General features: G+C 40.2%; 1 pseudogene; it reads left to right on the forward strand.

Moving 5' to 3' along the window:
• Positions 1–4,159: 4,159 nt before the first annotated feature.
• Positions 4,160–7,645, forward strand: LOC106744153 (annotated as a pseudogene).
• Positions 7,646–7,862: the final 217 nt, after the last annotated feature.

Genomic DNA, 7,862 nt, shown 5'->3' on the forward strand with positions numbered 1-7,862 from the left:
CTAACTGTTCCTTGAGTATAATATTTTTAACCAAAACTTCGTCAATCATTTTCTGTCATTCCTTGGGTATATTATTGTCTTCCTTGAGTAAATTAATTTTAATTAAAATATCGTCAATCAATTTCTGTCGTTTCTCAGTTAAGACTTTCCAGTAATATTTATTAGAAGCTGAAAGAAAAATATGACAAAATAAATATTTCATTAATAATTAAAAATTTTTTTTCGTATCTTATTGTGTGTACATAGTATATATAAGAAATATAAAAAATGTAAAGGAAAAAGACGTATTGATTATACCTTCAGATGTTAAATCTTCTGCTGTTATATTATATTCCTACAGAGCAGTTTGTATTACCTTGTCTTTACACGTCTTCCTTTTGGATTTATCAGAAAGATTTCATTTTGTTTTGTCTGATGTAACACGAAAATATCATATTGATGTTTAGTAAACTTATTGTAATATTTACGCATAGTAGTCTTTAAAGTAACTTACTTTTCAGTCTTTACTTTCTTAATTTGTTTGTTCGTTTATCTAAGCATTCTTCCCGCAGCAACTAGGTTTCCTTTGTCCGTGGCTGATGGCTGCAACAAATGCAAAGATTCTCTGACCTTAACCTATTTTGATAAAAGAGAAAATGCTTAAAAATTTAAATGCTTAAACAACTTATATTACAAGATTGGTATTATTAACACTCCTTAATTTTATTCGTCATATTAATAGTTAGTGTTTATCTCTACTGTATATTTTGCCAGAAAATTAAAATTTATCACAAGAAAGATGCTACAACACCGTGAGACGTACGTTTCTCATATATGGTAAAATAAATATACTAACTTTAGGAACAGTGTCTGTCTTTTTGAAGTCAGTATTTGTTCTCATCTTGCTCATAACAGATCTCATATTTGGAGGGAACGATGCTCAACCATCACATTAAACACGCACCAGATCTGCGCAATACGCTGCAAACGAACGAGTACCTGTGCCTTATAAATATTCACTGAATGATGGTTATTTTCAAGTTATTTCACTGACTCTCTGTACTCATGTGCGACCCTTCCCTATTTCAGCTTCCATATAATCGGGCGAGCTCCGATAATCCGTATTTGATTGGTCACATTGGTGACCACATACATTGGTTGATGATCATATAGATGATATGCTAATCTTACATAATATTTCCTAATTGGTGATCCCGCGAAAATACTCTAGGCACCGGCCGATGTTAATGGATGTGTGCTATCGCCCCGTATATTGACGGGACCCTTCCACATGTTCAACCTCACATAACTTGTTCTTCATCTAGGAGCATCTACACTCTATGTACGAGGGCAAGGTGAAAAGTTCTCATCCTGACAATGAGACTGTGATTTTCAGTTAAAAAGCGATTTTATTTTTCTACATAATCTCCCTTGACTTCAACACACTTGGTCCAGCGTTTCTCCAACATCAGTATTCCTTACCGGAAGTGAGATTCTGGAAGACTGTTAAAATATTCATCTACGGCCTTCTCAATTTCTTCATTGGACGCGAAGCGCTTTCCAGAAACAAATTTCTTCAGGTTTGGGAAGAGATGGAAGTCCGAGGGTGCCAAATCAGGAGAATAGGGGAGATGGCAGAGCAAATCGTACCTCAGATCCCGCAGTTTTCCCATTGCCAACACACTTTTGTGTGCGTTGTCGTAGTGAAAGATGATGTTTTTCTTCTTCAAGCCAGGCCTCTTCTCGCGAATTTTGATATCCCAAAGTATTGACTTGTCAAGAAGGTTAGAGTAATATTCGCCTGTAATTGTTCTGCCTTTTTCAAGGTAATCAATTAACAGGATCCCTTTGACATCCCAAAATACACTGGCCATGACCTTTCCGGCAGATGCGATCGACTTCGCTTTCTTTGGCGCTGAACCACCGGCTTCCACCCACTGCTTTGACTGCTGTTTGTTTTCTGGCGTGTAGTGGTAGACCCATGTCTCATCCATAGTAACAAATCGCCGCACAAAATCGGTCGGATCCCTCTTGTATCGATCCAAACATTCCTGCGAATGTCGTTTGCGCATTTGCTTTTGATCCGCATTCAGCAAATGCGGCACCCATGTTGCGCAGAGCTTTCGCATACCTAATTCTTCGTGCAAGATGTTTCGCACCCTTTCTTCCGATATGCCTCAGCTATCTCACACACTTTTACTCGCCTATCGTCTAACACGATATTGTGCACCTTTTCGATAGTTTCCGGTGTGGTTACAGTTTTTGGCCGTCCTTGACGTGGGTCATCTTCGAGCGACGTGCGACTACGTTTAAATTCAGCTGCCCACTTTTTAACGGTTGAGATTGAAGGAGCAGAGTTCCCATAAACTTTTGTCAACTTTGGATGAATTTCCTTAGGGGTTAACCCATCCAAAACGAAGAATTTTATGACCGCACGATATTCAAATTTATCCATTTTAACGAAACACGCGCAAGACGTGTACTGCAAAGACTCGTTTACAAACTACTTGAGCGAACAAGTTGAAGCTTGTCATACGGACTAATGATATGTGCGCGCAGGCAGGAAACGTAAACTTTCGCCTATTGGAATGCCATTTCTGGGTCAGGCCGAGAACTTTTCACCTTGCCCTCGTATATCATTGTTATCATCATCCTCAGGATATGTTGCGGTTGCATCTGATGATAATATTTTACACATTTTACTGGAATGTCAATTCCTGCTGTTGTAATAATAAAAAACAAAAAAATAATGCACGCTTGCGGGTCCTATTGCGGAGCGGACGACGCGCTCTCGAGAGCGCCGAATCTAGGCCCCCGGTTTGTTTTTTGTTTTCTTTTAGTACTTTCAAAACAGTGGCGACTGGGCGCCGCAGGCGCGCAGGAGCGGTGGAGGCGAGCCCCGCATCCTTGAAGGATGTATAGCACCGCTCCGGGTGGCGGCAAGAAGAGGTCAAAGCGACAATCGCCGGGTGGAGGAACCTAGGCCACCTAAAGCTCCCGCTGGACCCTGTGGACTCGCCTTCCTCTACTCTTTCGCCGAATATCGAGGAGTCGCTATCGGCACAGCCGTGGCTATCGTTCCGACCCCTCGGCGGCGGTAAGGCCGGCGGGCCGAGGTCGCGCACAAGGACAGATTCGAAGCGACTCAGTAACCGCCGGCAAGAATCTGGCTGTCGAGGAGGGGATTTCGGAACCACAAAGGAAGGGGAATATCATTTAAAACGAGCTGTCTTTCCGGTGGAGATTTAGTGTCGCGACTCCAATCAAATTCTTATTGCATTCGTCCTTGGCTTCCGGCAATTTAGTTCTTGCGATCAAAAAGCTACCGATTTCGGTGTCGTGCACGTTGGTGACAAGGGAGCCAGTGCGAGCGAGATAGCGAACGGAGCGAGAGAGAGACATTGGAGAGAGAGGAGCAACGAGAGAGAGAGAGAGAGAGAGAGAGGGGAGGCGAGAGCTATTGGAGCGAGGGAGAGAGTGGGAGAGGGAAAGCGAGAGAGAGAGCGAAGGGACGAGGATCGTCGAGGGTCAGCCCAGGAGCCCGCATTTGTAAGGCCGCCTCACCGCATTCTTTTTGTTTTTTGTTGTTGTCAGTGGCGTGCGAAGTCCCGTCCCCCTTGGCTCTACGGCTGTTCAGGAGACCGGCCATTGCTATCAGGCGTCGCGGATCCGCTGCGGCGCGGTAACGTGCGAATAAAGGGAACAATACCGCGAGTAAGAAGATAATTAAATTATATATCGTGAGGCGCTCCGTCAGAGCGCTTTGTACCGTCTGCCGCAAAGGCCAAATAAAGGCGTGCGAGTTAACCGAGCCGCTGTTTTTCTTTTCTTTTATGTAATTTCGTTCCTTTCTCGGTTGTTGGCAATTCCCAGCGTGACCCTTCGAACCACCTCGGCTTCCGACTTAACTCACCCCGGAGCTGCCGGTCACGGGGACGAACTCGGATCGCGAGACCGACGCGCGGAAGGCGTCGCCGACCGCGGAGGCTATCGGTTAGTGGGTGCGAATTACGCGTACCTGGTGCCCATACAGATCGAAGGAGGTCCGGGTATCGTTCGCGCCTCGAAGTTCGCCCGTCGGTGTTGCACCGGCGACTCGGAGAAGCCGAGTCGCAAATTTCGGTCGCAAAATATAAGAAGTGACATTTAAATAAAACGAGATATATGAAGTAACATTTAAATGAGAAATCCTACAGAAATGTTAGTAGAATTTTGTTTCTCTTTTTAATATCGATATAACATCTCTACCGAGTAAACGAATCGGAATCCCCAAATACCGTCATCCACAGCAGCTACCAAAATCACAGCGTGTCGTGCATAACCAGTATATATATAACATTTTTTTTCAAAATACAATAGTACAAAATATCAAGTAATACATATATTGTGTTTTTTTATAAATATCTATTAAAATTAACCCAGATATACAGAAGTATTGAATATAATATGCAAACATTTAATGTATACTTTGTGATGCTATTGCAAAACATGTTTAAAATATGCTTGTTTTAAGAAATACTTATAACACAATTTTAATCAAAGTATTGACTTCTTAGTACATATACGAGGGCGGTTCAATAAGTACCCGTGTTAGACGACACAGGGCGTTCCTGAGGGAAGTTGGTGTTATCATCGTGTGCTGTCATCTATCAAACGACTGCAAAACAAATTGCAGACTGATTGATAGGTTAGTTTGGATTTGTCAGCCATTCGAGTAAAACGTGTTTCGTGATTTTCGCTAAGATGGAAAAAAAGCAGTATCGTTCGGTAATTCGCTTTTTGATTTTGGATGGGAAAAAATGCGAGGAGATAAAAGCAAAGTTGGATGCTGTTTATGGGGACACTTCGCCATCTATGACGATGGGCGAACATCCGTTTTTGATGAGGAGCGACCAGGACGCCCGGCAGACGTGATTACCGAGAAAATCATTCAAAAAGTCCACGACATGATTCTCGCTGATCGACGAACAAAAGTGCGCGAAGCAGCAAAGGCCGTAGGTGTGTCGACAGGAACGGCAATTAATATTTTACATGATAAATTGGCGATGAAAAAATTGTCGGCCCGATGGGTGCCGCGATTGCTCACGGTGGAAAGCACATTCATCCGGAGTTGTCGCCGCCAAACTGCATGAATTGCGTTATGAATTGCTGCCGCACCCCCCGTATTCACCCGATCTGGCTCCCTGCGACTTTTCTTGTTCTCTAACATGAAGAAATGGCTCGCGGGAAAAAAATTTAGCTCAAACGAGGAAGTCATCGCCGAGACAGAGGCGTATTTTGGAGAGTTTGACAAATCCTATTTTTTGGAGGGGTTAAAAAAATGGCAGGAACGTTGGGAGAAGTATATCTTTCTAAAAGGGGACTATGTTGAAAAATAAAAAAAAATTTTTTGAAAAAATGCTGTCTTCATTTCTAACACGGGTACTTATTGAACCGCCCTCATATATAAGTACATTATAATTCCAATATCAATTAGCAATATTCATTTGAATATTGCTGTAATATTACCACAATTTCCTTGGCATCATATGACTTCTTTTATATATTAATAAAATTTTTGTTCTATAAAGATGCATCTTAACGTTATACTAATTAGGATGCAAACAATATACCAAGATATGTCTGCCTGGGTAAATGATAGATATCTGCTAAGTACAAGCAACAAATTTTTTTTCTGTGTAGTTGTATGAGGAAGAATTAACGGGAGACAGCAAGGAATTTCTTCAAGAAGTAGCTCAATACAAATATAGTTTACTTCATGTCAAACTCGGAATTAATCCTTCTCCTTTGAAATTAGATCCGATTGAGCCAGTCACAAAGTGGAGGCCTGGCACGGCAGACGGACTGGTTTGATAGCTAAGAAAATTGAAGTTTATCCATTATGAATGAAGAATAGTACGAGGGTTCCATCAACATTACTTCAGGTAATTAGAGTAAATTTGACTCTTAGTATATGAAAGCATCATCTTCATATTAAACTTATCTTTCCATATTCCACACTTTTATACAGGTAGTCGATAATGAAGTGGTAAAATATATGCCACCAGGAGAATTCTACTCCGTGATAGGTAAAAAAACCGACTCTGGGTCTTATTGTAGGCGCCGAAAATATAGATCCACAATTGGTAATTAAGAGATTACATTTGGCATGTGTTCCTTCACTGACTTACTAACAGGTTTGTTACATATTGTCCCTTCGTACAGATCACTAAAGAATACAGCGGTATAGTAAAGAATTTGGGAGTTATACCGAAGAGAATACTGAGAAGGTTTGTAATATCTCCAACAGCGGTATTACAACCAGGGACTCCTTTATTTGCTTCGCACTTCAAATATAATGCAAAAATGAATAGAATAATATCAAATGCACATGCGACGTGAACACCAATAGTTAGAAGTAAACATCAATAAACAAGAAGAACATTGATTCACGTCGCGCGTTCATTTGCACTCAATCCGTTTTCATTATTTCTGGATATAATTTTTAAATATTAAGACCTGTTTTTTTTTTAAGTAAAATCTGTTCAGCAATTGCATCTCCTTTTTTTTAGTGCCATATCCGTGTCCAGGCATAGGCAACCTCTCTCATATGCCTGTGGTGCGCACGTTGATTATACACAAGCATATGGAACTTACAGTTTAACGCCGGTTCCGAACGGCAGCGTTTTTAGAGAAGTTACATTAGGCAAGGATACACTCGGTGATTTGCCTTCGCCTTGCGAGAAGAGATGCCAGCGTAAATATTTTGATTTTGCCGGGATTGAGCCCGGGACCGCTGGCATAGTAGACTAGAACAAAATGTTATACGAGAAAGATCAAACAATGACAAGTTTGTGTTTGTTGTCGAATATGTTCTAAAATTTCAAGAAACAACTGATAGAGGATCTATCATTTACAATATACATTTGCGAAAGTGGACAGTAGAAGCAAAGATGTAAGTGGGTTTTGCTTCATTTATAACAGGGAATTGGTGGCTTTGGAATTTTAAGAAGGCACACCATATTACATCACGTAAAATAACAGCGTTTAAAATACGATTTTCTTACGGATCTGATCTGATCGTACATCAAACTGCAGAGAAATTTGTGTTGATACGAGATAACCACATTTCAATGTAATTGGCGAGGGGTCAACTTATAATGTGAGTGAGAATAGATTTATATTAGAAATTTTATTCTGGAAGAATCTTAACTAATACAGGAGTAAAAACCATTACCCAACCTTTATCTTTTATGACTGATATCTTATTTTCTATGACAGCAATACTGGCATATTATTATGCCAATTATATCTGCAGAGGGATATCTAATTTCTTTTCCGTATATAGTATTAGAAGAATCTACAAAAATATGTGTGTCATAAATAGAACAAACCTTTTTCAGACCGGTTAATATATATATTTCGACTTCAAAATCAAAGAAACTTACATGTTAATATTTCAAAAATTGGCTCAAAGAAGTTTACTTACGAGGTACTGGGTTCAATAGTTTGTTACTGTTTGCTTCATGGATATTGTATGAAACAATTGGAAGCTTTCATACAATAAAATAAGCAAATGAAGATTTTAGCAATATCAAAAAATAAGTTTTAATATGAGGGCAAATCAATAAGTATCCGTGTTTGAAGACAGACGGCGTTGCGTGATGCTGACAGTACCATCGTGTAATACGATTTTTCAAACAACGTCATACAAAATTTCAGAGGGTTCCATGCGATAGTTTTGATTCGACAACAATTCGTAATGATTACGTTTGATATTTTTTGATGTAATGGAAAAAGAGCAATATCGTTCTATGACTCGCTTCTTATTTTTTGATGAAAAAACATGCGAAGAAATAAAAACAAATTTTGATGCTTTTATGGGAACTCTTCACAGTCTATGA

This window comes from Dinoponera quadriceps, unplaced genomic scaffold (genome assembly GCF_001313825.1).
Source record: "Dinoponera quadriceps isolate SergipeBrazil2010 unplaced genomic scaffold, ASM131382v1 scaffold1378, whole genome shotgun sequence".
NCBI classification, from domain to species: domain Eukaryota; kingdom Metazoa; phylum Arthropoda; class Insecta; order Hymenoptera; family Formicidae; genus Dinoponera; species Dinoponera quadriceps.